Raw genomic sequence first — 22,690 nt, 5'->3', positions numbered from 1 at the left:
AGAAGGTCGCAAAAAGGGTGCCTAGTGTGTTATAGAAGAGAGATATCAATTCGACACCTGACCCGAGAAAACTTTCCTGTGTATAAAAGAACACTTCAAACTGTACCACACATCCATAGACTACTAAATTTATTTCTGACTTGCACAACTTACATATGCCAACCTGATGCACTCTACACAAGTCACGTAAGCTGACCTGATGCACCTATGTCGCCTATGCCAACCTGATACTCTCTACCCAATTTACATATAATAACCTGATGCGCTCTGTTGTGAACTGTGTTTCTGGGCTCCCTCTGGTGGTCACTAACGGTACTGTGTTAGGCATGTCTTGTTGCAGGCCTGGGCTCCAGCTGGGTCATTAAGCAGCGGGTGTTCCCTATTTAGGTCTCCTCTGGACTCAGTCTCTTGCCTGGCATCGTTGTATCCAGTCCTATAAGGTTTCCTCCTGATTCCTTTCCGTCTGTCTCATGCAAGAAAAGCTAAGTCCATTTTGTATACTTTGGATCATTTGCATTTTTCAGTGTTTTTGTCCAGCTTGCTTGATATGTGATTTTCTGGCTCGCTGGAAGCTCTAGGGTGCTGATATTCCCTCTCTCCGCACCGTCAGTCGGTGTGGGGGTTCTTGTAATATTCAGCGTGGATGTTTTTGCAGGGTTTTCTGCTGACCGCATAGTCCACTTTCTATTTTCTGCCTATCTAGACTAGTGGGCCTCACTTTGCTGAATCTAGTTCATCTCTACGTTTGTGTTTTCCTCTTGCCTCACCGTTATTATTTGTTGGGGGCTTTCTATATCTTTGGGGTTCAATTTCTCTGGAGGCAAGTGAGGTCTTATTTTCCCTCTAGGGGTAGTCAGTTCTCCGGCTGGCTCGAGACGTCTAGAATCAACGTAGGCACGTTCACCGGCTACTTCTAGTTGTTGTGTTAGGATCAGGTATGCGGTTAGCCCAGTTTCCACCTCCCTAGAGCAGTTCCTATGTTTTTTGTTGACCTTGCCGGAATACCAGAGATCCTCTACCACTGGGATCATAACAGCACTCTACTCAACTCACGTAAGCCGATCTGATACACTCTACACAACTCACGTAAGCTGACCTGATGCACTCTACACAAGTCACGTAAGTCATGCTGATGCACTCTACACAACTGAGTAAGCTAACCTGATTCGCTCTACAGAACTCGCATAAGCCAACTTGATACTCTACACAACTCACGTAAGCCGATCTGATGCACTCTACACGAGTCAGGTAAGTCATGCTGATGCACTCTACACAACTGACGTAAGCTAACCTGATTCGCTCTACAGAACTCGCATAAGCCAACTTGATACTCTACACAACTCCCGTATGCCGACCTGATGCACTCTACACAACTCACGTAAGCCGACCTGATACACTCTACACAACTCTCGTATGCCAACCTGATGGACTCTACACAACTCATGTAAGCCGACCTGATGCACTCTACACAACTCACGTATGCCGACCTGATGCACTCTACACAACTCGCGTAAGCTGACCTGATACACTCTACACAATTTACTTATGGTACCACATTATAAAATTCACATACCAGGAAAACACTAGATCAATTCCAATACAGACACTATAGAAAATAAGGATCTTCCAAAAATTGAACTTTAAAATAAATATTTTTATTGATAGAGACTTGCAAACATATATGTTAAAATCCAGAGGTGCCGAATACCCAGATGGAGAACTATAGCATACTACCACCAATCATTAAAGATCCATATTCGTATTCTGACACTCTGTAGATTGTAAGCTTGCGGGCAGGGACCTCACTTCTAATGTCACTGTTTAAATTGTCTTAACTCGTACCGAATTTATTGTTTGTACATGTCCCTGCTTAATTGTAAAGTGCTGCAGAATATGTTGTCGCTATATAAATAAAAATTATTATTATTCTGACATAAATAATGAAACAAAAGGCCATCACAGGAAGGCAGAATACGTTAAGGGCTTTTGGACTTTGACTATCCAGCCTGTAGATCCAGAAAGCTTCTTCCTGAGGATGTTTTGCATAAAATAGCCCATCCAGGGCCAACCTGAACCTGGTAGATAGTGAAAAACTGTAGAGCTCTTCCCCCAACGATCCAGGAGCAATGTGATGATGCTTTTTTCCCCTGTGATGGAGACCATTTCACAGGGTAAAAGGCAGAACTAAGTGGCTCAATGCTTAAACACTGACATTTTGGGTCTATGGCCAGAAAACTCCCCAGACCTCAGTCCCACAGAGAGCCTCAGTTCAGTCCCCATGAATCATATATAGAGAAAATACCACAGCACTTTCCGATTCAGAAAATTATGTATTTCTTAAATTCATCAATAGGTCTAACGAAGGGAAAGAAAACCAACGTTTCAGTCAGACGACCTGTTCATGGCCTACAAAAAGTATATGTATGTTTATATATGTAGATATACAGTTAGGTCCATATATATTTGGACAGAGACAAAATTTTTCTAATTTTGGTTATAGACATTACCACAATGAATTTTAAACAAAACAATTCAGATGCAGTTGAAGTTCAGACTTTCAGCTTTCATTTGAGGGTATCCACATTAAAATTGGATGAAGGGTTTAGGAGTTTCAGCTCCTTAACATGTGCCACCCTGTTTTTAAAGGGACCTAAAGTAATTGGACAGATTCAATAATTTTTAATGAAATGTTCATTTTTAGTACTTGGTTGAAAACCCTTTGTTGGCAATGACTGCCTGAAGTCTTGAACTCATGGACATCACCAGACGCTGTGTTTCCTCCTTTTTGATGCTCGGCCAGGCCTTCACTGCGGTGGTTTTCAGTTGCTGTTTGTTTGTGGGCCTTTCTGTCTGAAGTTTAGTCTTTAACAAGGGAAATGCATGCTCAATTGGGTTGAGATCAAGTGACTCACTTGGCCATTCAAGAATATTCCACTTCTTTGCTTTAATAAACTCCTGGGTTGCTTTAGCTTTATGTTTTGGGTCAGTGTCAATCTGTAGTATGAAACGACGACCAATCAGTTTGGCTGCATTTGGCTGGCTCTGAGCACACAGTATGGCTCTGAAGACCTCAGAATTCATTCGGCTGCTTCTGTCCTGTGTCACATCATCCATAAACACTAGTGACCCAGTGCCACTGGCAGCCATGCATGCCCAAGCCATCACACTGCCTCCGCCGTGTTTTAGAGATGATGTGGTATGCTTTGGATCATGAGCTGTACCACGCCTTCACCATACTTTTCTCTTTCCATCATTCTGGTAGAGGTTGATCTTGGTTTCATCTGTCCATAGAATGTTCTTCCAGAACCGTGCTGGCTTTTTTAGATGTTTTTTAGCCTTTTTATTCTTGACACTTATGAGTGGCTGCACCGTGCAGTGAACCCTCTGTATTTACTTTCATGCAGTCTTCTCTTTATGGTAGATTTGGATATTGATACGCCGACCTCCTGGAGAGTGTTGGTCACTTGGTTGGCTGTTGTGAAGGGGTTTCTCTTCACCATGGAGATTATTCTGCGATCATCCACCACTGTTGTCTTCTGTGGGTGCCCAGGTCTTTTTGCATTGATGAGTTCACCAGTGCTTTCTTTCTTTCTCAGGATGTACCAAACTGTAGATTTTGCCACTCCTAATAATGTAGCAATTTCTCGGATGGGTTTTTTCTGTTTTCGCAGCTTAAGGATGGCTTGTTTCACCTGCATGGAGAGCTCCTTTGACCACATGTTTACTTAACAGCAAAACCTTTCAAATGCAAGCACCACACCTCAAATCAACTCCAGGCCTTTTATATGCTTAATTGAGAATTACATATTGAAGGGATTGCCCACACCTGTCCATGAAATAGCCTTGGAGTCAATTGTCCAATTACTTTTGGTCCCTTTAAAAACAGGGTGGCACAGGTTAAGGAGCTGAAACTCCTAAACCCTTCATCCAATTTTAATGTGGATACCCTCAAATGAAAGCTGAAAGTCTGAACTTCAACTGCATCTGAATTGTTTTGTTTAAAATTCATTGTGGTAATGCCTATTACCAAAAGTAGAAAAATGTTGTCTTTGTCCAAATATATATGGACCTAACTGTAGATAGATACAGTGCCTTGCAAAAGTATTCGGCTCCCTGGAACTTTTCAATCTTTTCCCACATATCATGCTTCAAACCTAAAGATACCAAATGTAAATTTTTGGTGAAGAATCAACAACAAGTGGAACACAATTTTGAAGTTGAACGAAATTTATTGGTTATTTTAAATTTTTGTGGTAATTAAAAAACTGAAAAGTGGGGCATGCAATATTATTCGGCCCCTTTAACTTAATACTTTGTTGCGCAAACTTTTGCTGCGATTACAGCCGCAAGTCACTTGGGGTATGTCTCTATCAGTTTTTTACATCGAGAGACTGAAATTCTTGCCCATTCTTCCTTGACAAACAGCTCGAGCTCAGTGAGGTTTGATGGAGAACGTTTTCAGCTCTTTCCACAGATTCTCGATTGGATTGAGGTCTGGACTCTGACTTGGCCATTCTAACACCTGGATACGTTTATTCGTGAACCATTTCATTGTAGATTTTGCTTTATGTTTGGGATCATTGTCTTGTTGGAAGACAAATCTCCGTCCCAGTCACAGGTCTTTTGCAGACTCCAACAGGTTTTCTTCAAGAATGGACTTGTATTTGGCTCCATCCATCTTCCCATCAATTTTAACCACCTTCCCTGTCCCTGCTGAAGAAAAGCAGGCCCAATCCATGATGCTGCCACCACCATGTTTGACAGTGGGGATGGTGTGTTCAGGGTGATGATCTGTGTTGCCTTTAGGCCAAACATATCATTTGGTATTGTTGCCAAAAAGTTCGATTTTGGTTTTATCTGACCAGAGCACCTTCTTCCACATGTTTGGTGTGTCTCCCAGGTGGCTTGTTGCAAACCTTAAACAACACTTTTTATGGATATCTTTGAGAAATGGCTTTCTTCTTGCCACTCTTCCATAAAGGCCAGATTTGTGCACTGTACGACTGATTGTCCTATGGACAGACTGTCCCACCTCAGCAGTAGATCTCTGCAGTTCATCCAGAGTGATCATGGGCCTCTTGTCTCCATCTCTGATCAGTCTTCTCCTTGTTTGAGATGAAAGTTTAGAGGGACGGCTGGGTCTTGGTAGATTTGCAGTGGTATGATACTCCTTCCATTTCAATATGATCGCTTGCACAGTGCTCCTTGGGATGTTTAAAGTTTCGGAAATAATTTTGTATCCAAATCCGGCTTCAAACTTCTCCACAACAGTATCTCGGACCTGCCTGTTGTGTTCCTTGGTCTTCATGATGCTCTCTGTGCTTCAAACAGAACCCTGAGACTATCACAGAGCAGGTGCATTTATACGGAGACTTGATTACACACAGGTGGATTATATTTATCATCATTAGGCATTTAGGACAACATTGAATCATTCAGAGATCCACAATGATCTTCTGGAGTCAGTTTGCTGCACTGAAAGTAAAGGGGCCGAATAATATTGCACGCCCCACTTTTCAGTTTTTGAATTTCCACAAAAATTTAGAATAACCAATAAGTTTCGTTCAACTTCACACTTGTGTTCCACTTGTTGTTGATTCTTCACCAAAGATTTACATTTGGTATCTTTGTTTGAAGTATGATATGTTGGAAAAGGTTGAAAAGTTCCAGGGGGCCGAATACTTTCGCAAGGCACTGTATGTGTGATAGATCGGCTGTACACGGAAGTAGACACGGAAACCCTGCTGCTTTAAGAACTTACTTTGGTTTATTATGGACAGCATAAACCAAAGTGTAGTAAAACAAATACAGCCCTCTGGGCAAGACAGGAAAACAAAATGGTAGCAGAAAGCACAGTCCTTCTGAGAGCTGGGTTCCTCCCACTCTCCGCTAGCAGAACACACACGGTTCAGGTTTTAGCATAAACACAAATCACTTCTCTGTTCCTCTCCAGACACTGAATACTTCTGACTTTGGAGGCCATCTACTTAAGCACCAGACCACACCCTGGGGTGAAGGAGATAAGGTGGGCATCCTCCCACTCGCTCTATGGATGTCCACATAAAAACCAGCCCAGTATGCAAATAACATATTAAAAAATATAGTTGGTACCCCTCGCTTAATGACAGTAAAACCCACAATGGTCACAGAAAAAACTTGAATCTGACAAAAGTAATAATAAATAAAAGATCTATGAAAATGAACAAACGAAGGTCAGACATTACTTTTCAGCCATGCTTCCACTGAATTAAAAAAAAAAAAAAAACTCATGAAATAGGCCTGGACAGAAATGATGGTACCCTGAAAATAATGTGACAAAAGGGACATGTTAAATCAAGGTGTGTCCACTAATTAGCATTACAGGAGTCTACAATCCTGGAATCAGTGAGTGGCCTGTATATAGGGCTACAGATACTGTGTTTGTCACAATTCACACCGTGACTGTCACCCCTACGTCACAGATCGGGGTGACTATAGGCCAACAGACGGCTATCACATATGCAGGGGGGCTTATCTTAGTTATCCCTCCACTGCTACACTGTGATGAAAACACACACAAGGCTATTGGCCTATCAGTTTACAGCAGGGACTTATTTTAGTTATCCCACTGCTCTACAATATACCACGAACTGCAGGGATTTATGTATATCCCGCTTTACAGTTCTGCTTGGAAACTTGCAGCTCTCTGGTGCCCCCTTACCCTCAGGTCAAATTAGGTACTGCACCTAAGGTAATTAGTCGCCAGAAAGGCTGCCTGCTATTTAATGGCTATTGGGCACGCTGCAGCGAGGTGATATATAACTACTCCTACTCAGGCAGGAACAATAATTATCAACGCCGCCGTCGATACAATGACTCCCAAAGGCACAGAACAAGGTATGCTGTCTCCAGCTTCGATTAACGTGTCCGAAGCTAACCCAAAACAGTAGCACAATTCCCTTCAGAAGACTTAGGGTACATTTTAGAACAGGAGAACGAAGCTAGTATTTTAAATATTGTACTCCACAAAAGAACAGGCAGTGTTTATCAAAAGGTATATAAAGATGTTACAACATAAGGCAATTAAAAATATGTACAAGGTAATTATAAAATAACGGGTTAAATGAGAAATTAACACTTACATGTGTTCAGGTCATTTCAGGCAAAACCAGGCTGGTAGGCGGAGCTCCAAATATCCCAGTTCATCAGTGCTGCCAGTAAGAGCTCCTCAGGTAAAACTAAGACTGACGGCTGGGTTAAGTGTAGTGACTTAAAAACTGCAGCCTCGTGACATCACTAAAGGGGTTGAGTTAACATCGCCCTCCCCTCTCCTCAGCTGTACAGTTTTCTCCAACAATTCTTATAATTCTTGTATTTTCGCTCCCGAACATGTCAGAATCACAGCACACCCCTCATTCATCTTCTTTTACAAATGGCTTTCTATTGGTACCAAATTCGGACTAGTTGGGACACACAGTTCCAGAGAAATCCGTACTTTGTACCTATTGGAATTAGAGGCTCGTGCTTACTGTGGCTAACAGATCCACCAATGGAGATTCGCAAAATGGACTTATTTTCCTAGCCTAAATCGTTGGCCCAATATCTTATGATAATGGAACAAAGGACTTCCTGTCTTTAGTGAAATTCTATACCAGTTCTAGCTGTTTCTAGATGGGAGGAGGGAAAGTGAGCAGTGTAGGGAGATCGGCTTACAGCTCCAAGCGCAATAAAAATTCTTCTGGTAGGCGCATGAGGGGTTTGGGATCTACACATACACATCTCAGCAAACAGAAACACACCGAGAAGGGTTTTTTTTTTTTTAGCCCACAGCCTGGGTGCTAACCGGCAAAGCTACAAAATCATATTACATTTCATACAATATTGTGACACCTCCCCCTTTTGGTCTGCGCTACGGAGGCAGAACCCCTCGGTATGCCTCTATGCGCACCTCAACAGGTTCACCCTGGTGGGACAACCCATCCGCATTGCCATGTTCCCTGTCCGTTTTGTGTTCGATGGTGAAGTCGAACTGCTGAAGGGTAAGGATTCAGCGTAGCAACCTTCCATTGGTTCCACACATGGCGTTTAGCCAGCGCACAGGGTTGTGGTCAGTCACCACAGTGAAGGTGCGACTGTACAAGTAGGGTTGCAAGTGCTGCAGGGCCCAGACTATGGCCACACACTCCTCGATGGTGGAGTGGGCCACTTCCCTCGGCAGAAGTTTCCAGCTCAGGTGCAACACGGGGTGCTCTTGGTCCTCTGAGTCAACTTGGCTGAGCACAGCACCGAGGCCAAACTCGCTGGCGTTGGTCTGCACCAAGAACGGTCGACTTGTCGAATGCTTTCAACACAAGGGCGTTGCACAATGGTTTTCAACACCTGGAAGGCCCCCTCAGCCGTCGGTCCAGTTGACAATGTGGGGTAGCTTCTTCCTGGTGATGTCTGTCAAGGGTTTTGCCAGGCTACTATAGTGCTGTACGAAGAACGTATAGTACTCCACAGTGCCCAGGAAGGACATGACCTGTTTCATGGTCCTGGGGGTGGGCCAGTTCACAATCGCTCCCACTTTCTCAGGCTCTGGCTTTAGGTTGCCCCAGGTGGTGGACCTCACTCATGCCCATCTGGCACTTTCCCAGCTTGATAGTCAGTCCGGCTCGGTAAATTCGCCTGAGCACCTCGACATGCTGCAGGTGTTCATCTCAGGAGGAACTGAAGATGGCAATGTCATCCAAGTATGCCACCGCTTACTTCTGCAGTCCTTCAAGCAGGTCATTTACTATCCGCTGGAAAGTGGCAGGGGCATGACTGCGGACTCGTACAGTCTGAAGGGTGTTATAAAGGTGGACTTCTCCTGTGCCTCGGGGCTCAGGGGAATCTGCCATTATCCTCGACTCAGATCCATTATGGTTAGATATTTTGTGCCAAATAACCTCTCAAGCAGCTCCTTGATGCGCGCCATTGGGTGCGCGTCAGAGGCCGTGAAGGCGTTTAGCCCCCTGTAGTCCTCGCAGAATCGGGTGGTCCGATCCTTTGGCACGAGGACTACAGGTGAGGCCCACGCACTCTTTCACCGTTGAATCACCCCCAGCTGTAACATCTCATCGATCTCCCGGCGCATAACCTGCTGCACCTGGTCGGAGATTCGTTAGGGTGTTTGCCGTAGTGGGGTATGATTCCCGGTGTCCACTTCGTGGACAGCTGACTCAGTTCTTCCAGGTCGGTTGGAGAACACGGCCCGGAAGGGTTCCAGCTTGGTCCGCAACTGTAACCGCTGGAGTTCGGTTAGCGAGGCACTTACCTTCAAGTCCTCAATGGACCCACCGGCCTTGGCTTCGGCCAGCATGTCCAGGAGGGGGTCTTCCTCCCCGTCTTTGGGCAGGCTGCAGACCGGTAGGATTAAAGGTTCACGTTTGTGATGAGCCTTCATCATATTGACGTGAAAGGCCTTTCGCCTACCCCGAACGTGGTCAAGCGTGACCACGTAGATGACTGGGTTGAGCTGTTGGTGGACAACGTACCAGCCTTCCCAGGCTGCCTGAAGCTTATGCTTTGGTATGGGGACCAGCACCCACACTTTTTTGACTCACGTGGTAGGTACGCTCCCGGGCGTTCTGGTCATACCAGTGCTTCTGATCAGCCTAAGCCTGCGTCATGTTGTCATGCACCAACTGCGTCAAGGTCTGCATCTTGTCACGGAAGCGCATAACATACTCTACTATAGACACTTCAGAAGGGTTCGGCTCCTCTTCCCAGGATTCCCTTACCAACCCAAGGGGTCCCCGAACTCTCCTACCGTACAGGAGCTCGAAGGGGGAGAACCCCGTATAGATCTGCGGAACCTCTCGGTAAGCAAACAGCAGGTGTGGGAGGTACCACTCCCAGTCGCGCCCTTGGGTCTCAACCAGCATGTGGAGCATCTGTTTGAGGGTACCCTTAAAGCGCCCAAACAAGCCATTGGTCTGTGGTTGATACGCACTCGATACCAGACGCTTCACCTGCATTCTCTTACAGAGAGCCTCCATTAGGCGAGACATGAATTGGGTCCCTTGATCGGTAAGCATCTCCCTAGGAAATCCTACTCGTGAAAAGATAGCCAACAAAGCATCCTCCACCTCATCTGTCCTAGTTGATGACAGAGCTACTCCCTCTGGGTACCGGGTAGCATAGTCTACCACAGTAAGGATGTATTGCTTTCCAGAGCTGCTGGGGACGGCCAGCGGGCCCACAGTGTCCACAGCGATTCTCAGGAAAGGCTCCTCTATCACTGGTAAAGGGATCAGGGGGAGCCTTAATAGCAGGCCCCGCCTTCCCCACTCTTTGACAGGTGACACAGGAGCTGCAGTAGTTTGACACATCTGTCCCCATCTTAGGCTGATAGAAGTGTTGAAACAGCAGGGCCTTAGTTTTGCTGATCCCCAAGTGTCCAGCGAGCGGGATCTCATGGGCAACCGCAACAACTCACTCCGGAATTGCTGCTGGACGACCAGCTGTCTTTCCCTCAACCACTCCTTTTGCGATTTTCCGGGTACTGTCTCCCGGTACAACCTTCCTCGTTCCTAGAACACACTCTCCTTATCCGTCATGGAGGTGGGCGTCTTGGCGAGTTGTCTCAAATTCTCTAGGCTCGCATCTGCATGCAGAGCGGCCTGAATCTCCTGGCTAGGGTGTCACGATATGGTATGAAATATCATATGTTTAGTTTCTCTGCCAGCACACATAGGGTGGGCACTGACCCCCCCCCTTCACTGTGTTTTAGCTTGTCTTGTCAATGAGTGTAGAGATTTTATGGCCTCTAGCTCTGCGAGCCAAAGTATTTACGACCGGCATTTCCTGTAGTGGAAAGTGCCCAGCTTAAACTGGATTGGAATCTGTTGTGAATTCCGTTCTGGAGCTCCCTCCTGTGGTTGCTAATGGTATTTTTGTGAGTTCTGCCCTTGGGCTCCCTCTGGTGGTTTCGAGTGGAACTGCTGCTCCGTTAGGTAGCTATAGCAGCTGCCATCACTGATCGCCTTGCCTGGGTTTGTTATTTAAATCTGCTCTGGGCTATAGTTCATGCCAGCTGTCAATGTCTTAGGTTGGATTTTGTTCTCTCCTTGGATTTCTCATTTGGCCTGTCCTTGTCAGCAAAAGATAAGTTTCTGCTAGTTCTTGTGTGTCCATTTTCTTTGGACACTATTGCCTTGCAAATATGTCTCTTTTTGTCCAGCTTGTCACTATGTCATATTCAGGCTAGCTGGAAGCTCTGGGAAGCAGATTTGCCCCTCCACACCGTGAGTCGGTGTGGAGTTCATTTTTGTAAACTCTGCGTGGATTTTTGTAGTTTTTAATACTGACCGCACAGTATCCTTTTCTCTCTGTCTATCAAGTTTAGTATTGGCCTCCTTTGCTGAAAACTGATTTCATTTCTGTGTATGTCATTTCCCTCTCCACTCACAGTCAATATTTGTGGGGGGCTATCTTTCCTTTTGGGGTTTTCTCTGAGGCAAGATAGCTTTCTATTTCCTTCTTTAGGGGTAGTTAATTCTTAGGCTGTGAAAAGGTGTCTAGGGAGAGTCAGGAACATCCCACGGCTATTACTAGTTGTCACGCTCGCGCCCTGACTGGTGGGCGTGAGCTCGAGGGTGTGTGTGGCCCCACTGTGCCACAGACCAAACCTCCCTGGAAGGGGCGTAACTAAGTAGCTTCCTAGGTGTTCGCTGGAGCCTCTGATGGTGAGGTCAGACTTGTGCAATAGGAAGCTACCAGGTACCACTCCAGGGTGGAGTCTGGTTGTGGCTGCTGATCCCACTGGGGAACGGAACATAGACAAGCAAGCGGGCACGGCTGGCACATAGGCAGGCAGACGGGTACAACAGGAACACTGTCAGGCAGGCGGGCACGGCTGGCTCTCTGGTAGGCAGGCGGGCACGGCTGGCTCTCTGGCAGGACTGGTGGACAAGACTGGTACACTGGAAGAGCCGGTAGGGACCGGTCTGCAGGCAGGTATGTAGAATGGGTAAGAACCTGTTCAGACACGAGGACCTAGGAATAAGTAGATAAAGACCGCAAGAGCGGATGCAGAGCGAAAGCACAGGAGCTAGAGCCAAGAACAGAAATGCAGGAGGCGGAGCCAAGAGCAGGAGGGGGAGCCAAGTGCGAAACCGCAGGAGGCGGAGCCAAGAGCTGGAGGCGGAGCCAAGTGCAGACAGGCAGGAGGCGGAGCCAAGAGCTGGAGGCGGAGCCAAGTGCAGACAGGCAGGAGGCGGAGCCAAGAGCTGGCGACAGAGCCAAGTGCAGGAGAAGTAGAACCGCAAAGAGCGGAGCCAGGTAGAACCGCAAGGAGCGGAGCCAGGTAGAACCGCAAGGAGCGGAGCCAGGTAGAACCGCAAGGAGCAGAGCCAGGTAGAACCGCAAGGAGCGGAGCCAGGTAGAACCGCAAGGAGCGGAGCTAGGTAGAACCGCAAGGAGCGGAGAGGAGCTGCGGGAGGGGTCTCTGCAGCAAAGCTGAGCAGAGCCACAAGGAATGTGGAGAGAAGCTGCAGCAAGGGAGAACTGCAACAGCAGAAGATAAGCTGAGTAGAAAGGAGCAGAAACGCAGAAGTGAGGAGCAGAGGTAAAGTCACAAAGGTTCAGAGCAGGCAGAGCTGCAAGAGTGCGGAGTGAAAGCAGACTGAGAATACAAGGAAAGACAACAGGGAAGGAAGCCAAAGACTAGGAGACCGGGGTAAGACTAAGTACAGACAAGGCAATGGAACAAGACACAAGGACAAAGACACTGGGACCAGGATATACTGCCTCCTGGTGGGCGGACAACAAGACCAAGGAAATAACACAGAAAACCCTCCAGAGAGGGAGTAACTCAGAGCAAGGCCAGGCAAACTCAGAAGCAAGACACTAACTGAGCTAACACATTGCACAGGCTCAGAACACTGGGTGGAGCTGAACTAAATACTGGAGGTCTCCTGGCAATTGGTCAGGAACAGATTGGACAGATGCACCTGATTCCTATAAGAACCAGAGAGTTCAGGCGCCGCCCCTCTATACACAGAACTATGAAGCATGCAGAGAGCAGAGACACAGAACATGGAGCTGGCAAGAAACAGAAACCACATCATGGCCTGGAGCAGTGGGTAAGATCGTGTGAGAAATGCGAGGCCATGCCGTGATGCCAGCAGAGTTGTTACACTAGTGTTGTTGTTAGGATTAGGAACTGCGGTCAGTAGAGATACCACCTCCTCAGAGCTCGTCCCATGTTGCGTTTTAGCCACCAGGTCATATCAGTGTGGCCTCTTAACCACCAGGTCATAACAGGAATCTTCCAGAATGATGAAAGTTCTTTGTTATGTTTTTGTAAGATATTATGCAAACCGTTTTAGTTAAAAACACGAGAATATATATTCTTATTTTCCCTCGATGGATCTACCCATCACTCTAAACACGGGCATCTAACTCCATCTGGTGAAGAAGTAGGGATTTCTCAGTAAATATGTATCCCAGATAGGACATATTTGATCTCATTAGAAAGCCCACGTTACTCCGAGATGAATGCTGGGTGTGGTACGATTATGATATGTTCTGTAGCGAAGTTACGGGCATCAGATATATTGAATGCCCAGTGAGTGAAACTGAAGAGGTAGGAGGGTTTGGAAAAGTCAGCCCTTTCTGTGAGGTCACAGGCTGTAGGTTCTAAGTGCTGGCAGGCGTCCAAGAGAGGAGATTTTTGTCTTTTCCTGAGAGCCCTGAACACGTCCAATGAGCTGGGACGTATGGTTGCCTGCCATGCAATGAACTGAGAACATGTGAGTTTTACCTTTCTCATTTAATCCTTTTATTTTCATAATTACCTTGTACATATTTGCAATTGTCTCATTTGTAACATCTTTGTAAAATATTTTTGATAAAGCACTGCCTACCTTTTGTGGGGTATATTATTTCATGCCAGTTCTTTCTCCATGCTCTAAAAACGTACCCTAAGTCTCTTGAAGGGAATTTACGCTACTGTTTTGGGTTAGCTTCAGACCCGTTTAATCAAAGCTGGTGGCAGTAATACCGTGTACTGTGCAGGCCTTTGGGTGACATTGCAGCGACTGCGGCATTGATAATTATTGTTCCTGCCTGAGTGGGAGTAGTTAATCGCGTCGCTGCAGCGTGCCCAATAGCCAGTACATAGCAGGCAGCCTCTCTAGCGACTAATTACCCTAGGTGCAGTACCTAACCTGACCTGACAGAAAGGGGGGCGCCAGAGAGCTGCAAGGTTTCAGTAGAACTGTAAGCGGGATACACAAAAATCCCTGCAGTTCATGGTATATTGAAGAGCAGTGGGATACCTAAAATAAGCCCCTGCTGTAAACTAAGAGGTCAATAACCTTGTGTGTGTTTTTTTCATCACATTGTGGCAGTGGCGGGATAACGAAGATAAGCCCCCTGCACATGTGATAGCCGTCTGTTGGTTTAAAGTCACCCCAATCCGTGCCATATTGGTGACAGTGGTCAGGAATCCCTGTGGATTTCGTGACCAATTGGTGGCAGAGGCTAAGTGATCCTGACAATTGGTGACAGTCACGGTGTGAATCGTGACAATTGGTGGCAAGGCGGTGGGATATTAGAGCATTAGTGATTTGGTTTGAGCAATCATTCCTCTCACTAAAAACTTGCAGAAAGTTCTTGCGAGGACTCTGCGCAAATAAGTTTGGAGAACGAACTCAGTGTTTATTAGTCGTGAGACAATTGTGTACTGGTAATTATCCCCTCCCTTTCCAGAAGCCTGGTACACTCAGCAGAAGAAGGACGCTCTTGCTGGGATATGCACGTACCATGGCCTGAATCCCCAGAGCAAGACCAAGACTCAAATGGTCGCTGAACTGGTGCAAGACCTCCTCCTGCAGCTGGCTCTGCAACAATGCTCCGCAGATGACCTAGAGAGACGTCTGCAGCTGATCCAGCAATACAAGGAGCGAGCCGAGCGAGAGGCCCAGCGAGAGGCAGAGAGAGCCGAGCGAGAGGCCCAGCGAGCCGAGCACCAAGCCCAGCGAGAACATGAACTGGAGATGCTCCGGCAGGGGGGGACGCCTTCCACCGCCCAGAGCCGTGAGCCCAGCAGCGCTCAAACACCAAAGCCCCGGCCCGACCACTTTCCTGTTATGGAAAAGGATGGGGACTTGGACACTTTTCTGCGGGCCTTTGAGAAAGCCTGCAGACAGTACCAGCTGCCTACACAAGAATGGGCACGATACCTGACACCAGGGCTGAGAGGCAAAGCTCTGGAGGCATTTGCTGCACTCCCTCAAGAACAAGATGGTGACTATGAGGGTATCAAGCAGGCCCTCATAGCCAAGTACCAGCTTACACCCGAGGTGTACCGTAAAAAGTTCCGGACCCTCCAACGTGGCCCACACGACAGTTAGTGATGTGGTGCATGGACTGGGGACCCACTTTGACCAGTGGACCCAAGGACTGTCAGTGACCACCTTTGCACAGCTGCGAGACCTGATGATCAAAGACCAGTTCTTCCATCTTTGCCCAGCTGAGGTGCGACAGTTCGTGATGGACAGAGAACCCAAAGATGTGACGAAAGCAGCGCAGATTGCCGATGCCTATGAGGCCAACCGTGGATCGGAAGTGCGGAAGCCAGTCACCAACAGCTGGAGAGGGGGTAAGCCGGCAACCAACGCCAGTACCCCTGCCAGCCAATACACCAGAGGTCCTGTCCCCGTGGCCAACAGCATCAGACCTACCACCGAACTTCGCCAGTGTTACCACTGCAGGCAGCCTGGTCATATCAGTACCTTCTGTCCAAACAAGCAGAAGAACCTCCCAGCCAAGGCCCCAGGGCCTAATGCAGCAGTTCTTTTGGTGGGTGGTGTGGTTGGGAGGGTGTGTGACAACGTACAGCACGTCACTGTGGGAGGTCATGTTGCTACAGGCCTCAAAGACACCGGGGCTGAACGAACCCTCATCCAACCCGAACTGGCGGCCCCTGAAGAAATCATTCCGGGGAAAACCCTAACTGTCACTGGGATTGGGGGCATCAGCTGTCCCTTACCGATGGCCCGGGTTTATATTGATTGGGGTGCCGGGAGCGGGGTGAAGGAAGTGGGGCTGTCTGATAATTTGCCCACTGATGTTTTGTTGGGGACTGATTTGGGGAGGTTGGTTGCATACTACGTCGTTGACACCCCTCCCCAATCTACTAATGAGGGTAAAGTTAACCCTGATGATGATGATGGAAAATCGTATGTGTTACCTGACCATGCTTTATCTTGTAATGATGCATCTGTTAACCATTTTTCCCTAGGATTGATGGTGAAAATGTTGTACCTGTGCCAGCTGAACCTGATAATGATTTTTCTGTGAAAGTTGATGTGTCCATAGGTACAGGAGTGCTCAGCCACGTCGCTCTGCGGAGTGAGACGGCTGAGGAACCCCTAGCAGGGGCAAGTGTCGGTGCTACATACATGGGAACCCTGAGGAAGGTGATGCCATGCAATTGACCAGTGCCACCGAGGAAGGTAACTGGCCCATAAGTAGCAATGCTCCTGAGGTAATAGGGGTGGATGGGGAGGTAGAGCCCATAGCAGCGTCGGCTGATGTGTCTGTAGAAACCCCCGGGGAGACAGCCTACGTAGCTGCTGTCACCCGCAGTCAGAGTGCCCGGAACGCAGATAACTGTCTGCCTTCTGGACCCTCCTCAGTCATCAGTATGACTGAAACAGAGGTGGACCCAGTGCAGGTCCCAGAGGGCTCCCGTGGGGAAGGGACCCTGACGTCGCTTCTGGCTTCTTCTAGCCAGGAGTTTCAGGCCGCTCTGCACACAGATGCGAGCCTAGAGAGTTTGAGACAACTTGCCGGGACGCGCTTCTCCGAGACTAATAAGGAGAGGGTATTTTGGGAAGGAGGAAGGTTGTACCGGGAGACAGTACCCGGAGAATCACAAAAGGAGTGGTTGAGGGAAAGACAGCTGGTCGTCCCACAGCAATTCCGGGGTGAGTTGTTGCGGATTGCCCATGAGATCCCGCTAACTGGACACTTGGGGATCAGCAAAACTAAGGCCCGGCTGTCTCAACACTTCTATTGGCCTAAGATGGGGACAGATGTGTCAACCTACTGCTGCTCCTATGTCACCTGTCAAAGAGTGGGGAAGGTGGGGCCTGCTCTTAAGGCTCCCCTGATCCCTTTGCCAGTGATAGAGGAGCCTTTCCAGAGAATCGCGGTGGACATTGTGGGCCCGCTAGCCGTCCCCAGCAGCTCTGGAAAGAAAAACATCCTTACTGTGGTAGACTACGCTACCCGGTACCCAGAGGCAGTAGCTCTGTCGTCACCTAGGGCAGATAAGGTGGCGGATGCCCTGTTGGCCATCTTGGCACGTTTAGAATTTCCCAGGGAAATGCTTACTGATCAAGGGACCCAATTTATGTCTCGCCTAATGGAGGCTCTCTGTAAGAAAATGGAGGTGAAGCACCTGGTATCGAGTGCGTATCACCCACAGACCAATGGCTTGTGTGAACACTTCAATGGTACCCACAAACAGATGCTACGCATGCTGGTTGAGACACAAGGGAGCTACAGGGAGCGGTACCTCCCACACCTGCTGTTCGCTTACCGAGAGGTTCCGCAGGCCTCGACAGGGTTCTCCCCCTTCGAGCTCCTGTACGGCAGGCGAGTCCAGGGACCCCTTGGGTTGGTAAGAGAATCCTGGGAAGAGGAGCCGAACCCTTCTGAAGTGTCCATAGTGGAGTATGTCATGCGCTTCCGTGACAAGATGCAGACCTTGACGCAGTTGGTGCATGACAACATGACGCAGGCTCAGGCTGATCAGAAGCACTGGTACGACCAGAACGCCCGGGTGCGGACCTACCACGTGGGTCAAAAGGTGTGGGTGCTGGTCCCCGTACCAACGGATAAGCTTCAGGCAGCCTGGGAGGGCCCGTACGTCGTCCACCAACAGCTCAACCCGGTCACCTACGTGGTCACGCTTGACCACGCTCGGGGTAGGCGAAAGGCCTTTCACGTCAACATGATGAAGGCTCATCACGAACGTGAACCTTTCGTTCTACCGGTCTGCAGCTTACCCGAAGACGGGGAGGAGGACACCCTACTGGACATGCTGGCCCAAGCCAAGGCCCGTGGGTCCATTGAGGACGTGGAGGTAAGCGCCTCGCTGGATGAACCACAGCGGTTGCAGTTGCAAACCACACTGGAACCCTTCCGGGTCGTGTTCTCCAACCGACCTGGGAGGACTGAGTTAGCCGTCCATGAGGTGGACACCGGGAATCACGCCCCACTACGGCGAACACCCTATCGAATCTCTGACCAGGTGCAGCAGATTATGCGCCAGGAGATCGATGAGATGTTACAGCTGGGGGTGATTCGACGGTCAAAGAGCTCGTGGGCCTCACCTGTAGTTCTCGTGCCAAAAAAGGACCGGACCACCCGGTTCTGCGTGGATTACAGGAGGCTCAACGCCATTACAGCCTCTGACACGCACCCAATGCCGCGCATCGAGGAGCTGCTTGAGAAGTTAGTTGGAGCAAAATACCTGACAATAATGGATCTGAGTCGCGGATACTGGCAGATTCCCCTGAGCCCCGAGGCGCAGGAGAAGTCCGCCTTTATCACACCCTTTGGACTGTACGAGTCCACGGTCATGCCCTTCGGCATGAAGAATGCCCGTCACTTTCCAGCGGATGGTCAACCTCCTGCTTCAGGGACTGGAGAAGTACGCAGTGGCGTACTTGGATGACATTGCCATCTTCAGTCCCTCCTGGGGGGAACACCTGCAGCATCTCGAGGAGGTGCTCAGGCGAATCCACCGAGCAGGACTGACTATCAAGCCGGGAAAGTGCCAGATGGGCATGAGGGAGGTCCACTACCTGGGGCACCGGGTAGGCGGAGGCACCCTGAAACCGGAGCCTGACAAAGTGGGCGTGATCGTGAACTGGCCCACTCCTGGGACCAAGAAACAGGTGATGTCCTTCCTGGGCACTGCAGGGTACTATAGGCACTTTGTGCAGCACTATAGTAGCCTGGCAAAACCTTTGACGGACCTCACCAGGAAGAAGCTACCCCACTGTTATGACCCCAATGGCAGAGGGTCTCAAAAGTACATACCAAGTCTGCAAACACAAAAAAACAGCTCATAGGGCAGTGGTAACTGGGCTGACCATATATCTAATCCTAGCACCACAAATAGCAGCAGCCGGGGAACGTGCCTACGTTGGTTCTAGACGTCTCGCGCCAGCCGGAGAACTAACTAACCCTAGAAGGGAAAAGATAGACCTTTCTTGCCTCCAGAGAAAAGACCCCAAAAGTTGGATACAAGCCCCCAACAAATAATAACGGTGAGGTAAGGAGAAAAGACAAACGTAAGAATGAACTAGATATTTAGCAAAGAGAGGCCCACTGACTAATAGCAGAATATAGTAAGATGACTTATATGGTCAGCAAAAACCCTATCAAAATTTCCACGCTGGATATTCAAGAACCCCCGAACCGTCTAACGGCCCGGGGGGAGAACACCAGCCCCCTAGAGCTTCCAGCAAAATCAGGAATCACATTTAGTACAAGCTGGACAAAAAATAAGAGCAAAGCAAATAACCAAAAAACAAGGAAGCAGGACTTAGCTTAGTTTTGCAAGATCCAAGACCAGCAGACAGGAGCAAACAGAAAGGAACTGATTACAACGATGCCAGGCACAGGACTGAGAAACCAGGAAGTTTATATAGCAACACCCCTGGACTAACGACCCAGGTGGGTGCCAAACTGAGGAAAGACAATCCCAGAGTCATATCACTAGTGACCACAAGAGGGAGCCAAAAAAGTCTAATTCACAACACCCCACATCGTCAACTGGACAGATGGCTGTGAGGGGGCCTTCCAGGCGTTGAAAACCGCACTGTGCAACGCCCCTGTGTTGAAAGCAGTCGACAGCAGTCGACCGTTCTTGGTACAGACTGATGCCAGCGAGTTTGGCCTCGGTGCTGTGCTCAGCCAGGTTGACTCGGAGGACCAAGAGCACCCCGTGTTGTACCTGAGCCGGAAACTTTTGCCGAGGGAAGAGGCCTACTACACCATCGAGAAGGAGTGCCTGGTCATAGTCTGGGCCCTGCAGCGCTTGCAGCCCTACTTGTACAGTCGCACCTTCACTGTGGTGACCGACCACGACCCTCTGCGCTGGCTAAGCACCATGTGTGGAACCAACGGCAGGTTGCTGCGCTGGAGCCTTGCCCTTCAGCAATTTGACTTCACCATTAAACACAAAGTGGGCAAAGAGCATGGGAATGCAGATGGACTGTCCCGCCAGGGTGAACCTACTGAGGTGCGCATGGAGGCATACCGTGGGGTTCTACCTCCCTAGCGCACGCCAAAAGGGGGAGGTGTCACGATATGGTATGAAATATCATATAAGTTTAGTTCTCTTGCTAGCCTGCTGTTGGCTAAGCCCCCCTTCTTGGAGTGATTCTGCGGCAGCTTGTGGCTGCAAATACCTGACTTTCAGCTCACAAGCCCTCATCCCCAACACCAAGGTATTTACGACCGGCATTTCCTGTAGTGGAAAGTGCCCAGCTTTAACTGGATTAGAAACTTCTAGAATCTTGAAAGTCTTTTGTTCTGTTTTTGGAAGATATTAGGCAAATCGTTTAAGTTAAGACCACGAAAACATATATTTGTAATCTCCATCGAAGGATCTACCCATCACTCTAAACATGAGCTTTTAACTCCATCAGGTGAAGAAGTAGGGATTTCTCTGTAAATATACATCCCAAATAGGACATATTTGATCTCACTAGAATGCCAGCGATAATACGAGATGAATGCTGGGTATGGTACGATTATGACATGTTCTGTAGCGAAGTTACGGGCATCAGATATATTTCATGCCCTGTTAGTAAAAAGGAAGAGGTAGGAGGGTTTGGAAAAGCCAGCCCTTTCTGTGAGGTCACAGGCTGTAGGTTTTAAGTGCTGGCCGGCGTCCAAGTGGCTCAGATTTGAGTTTTTACCTGAAGAGCCCAGAGTGCACGCCCTGATGTACTGGGATAGATGGAAAGTTCCCGTAGCCTGTTGCCTGCAATGCTTTGAACTGTAAGTGTTATTTCTCATGTTATTCTTTTTTTTTATAATTACCTTGTACATATTTGCAATTGTCTCATGTGTAACATCTTTGTAAAATATTTTGATAAAGCACTGCCTACATTTTGTGGGGTATATTATTTCATGCCAGTTCTTTCTCCATGCTCTAAAAACGTACCCTAAGTCTCTTGAAGGGAATTTACGCTACTGTTTTGGGTTAGCTTCGGACCCGTTTAATCGAAGCTGGTGGCAGTAATACCGTGTACTGTGCAGGCCTTTGGGTGTCACTGTAGCGACTGCGGCTTGATAATTATTGTTCCTGCCTGAGTGGGAGTAGTTTATCGTGTCGCTGCAGCGTGCCCAATAGTCAGTACAAAGCAGGCAGCCTTTCTGGCGACTATTTACCCTAGGTGCAGTACCTAATCTGACCTGACAGTAAGGGGGGCGCCAGAGAGCTGCAAGGTTTAAGTGGAACTGTAAGCGGGATATACACAAATCCCTGCAGTTCATGGTATACTGAAGAGCAGTGGGATACCTAAAATAAGCCCCTGCTGTAAACTAAGAGGTTAATAACCTTGTGTGTGTTTTTTTTATCACATTGTGGCAGTGGAGGGATAACTAAGATAAGCCCCCTGCACATGTGATAGCCGTCTGTTGGCCTAAAGTCACCCCGATCCGTGACATATTGGTGGCAGTGGGCAGGAATCCTTGTGGATTTCGTGACAAACTGCTGGCCACGGCTAAGGGATCGTGACAATATATATACTGTATACTCCGCTCTCACTGTGTGTATATATATACACTGTATACTCCGCTCTCACTATATATATATATATATATATACTGTATACTCAGCATCTCACTGTATATATATATATATATATATATATATATATATACTGTATACTCCGCTCTCACTATATATATATATATATATACTGTATACTCCGCTCTCACTGTGTATATATATATATACTGTATACTCTGCTCTCACTATATATATATATATATATATATATATATATATACTGTATACTCAGCATCTCACTGTATAAATATATATATATATATATACTGTATACTCCGCTCTCACTGTGTATATATATATATATATATATATATATATATATATATTGTATACTCCGCTCTCACTGTGTATATATATATATATACTGTATACTCCGCTCTCACTGTATATATATATATATATATATATATATATATATATACTGTATACTCAGCATCTCACTGTATATATATATATATATATATACTGTATACTCCGCTCTCACTGTGTATATATATATATACTGTATACTCCGCTCTCACTGTGTGTATACTCCGCTCTCTCTGTATATATATATATATACTGTATACTCAGCATCTCACTGTATATATATATATACATACTGTATACTCCGCTCTCACTGTATATATGTATATACTGTACACTCCGCTCTCACTGTGTATATATATATATATACTGTATACTCCGCTCTCACTGTGTATATATATATACTGTATACTCCGCTCTCACTGTGTATATATATATATATACTGTATACTCCGCTCTCACTGTGTATATATATATATATACTGTATACTCCGCTCTCACTGTATATATATACTGTATACTCCGCTCTCACTGTGTATATATATATATATA

General features: G+C 47.5%; 1 protein-coding gene across 1 annotated transcript in view; it reads left to right on the top strand.

Moving 5' to 3' along the window:
- The window catches only part of LOC143801430 (uncharacterized), a 977,383-nt gene that overhangs the window by 737,357 nt on the left and 217,336 nt on the right, over positions 1–22,690 (top strand). The gene's annotated exons all lie outside the window — the stretch shown is intronic.

The sequence above is a fragment of the Ranitomeya variabilis genome, chromosome 1 (assembly GCF_051348905.1).
Source record: "Ranitomeya variabilis isolate aRanVar5 chromosome 1, aRanVar5.hap1, whole genome shotgun sequence".
NCBI classification, from domain to species: domain Eukaryota; kingdom Metazoa; phylum Chordata; class Amphibia; order Anura; family Dendrobatidae; genus Ranitomeya; species Ranitomeya variabilis.
The sequence above is the reverse complement of the archived record's forward strand: the minus strand, read 5'-3'. Positions and strand labels throughout refer to the sequence as shown.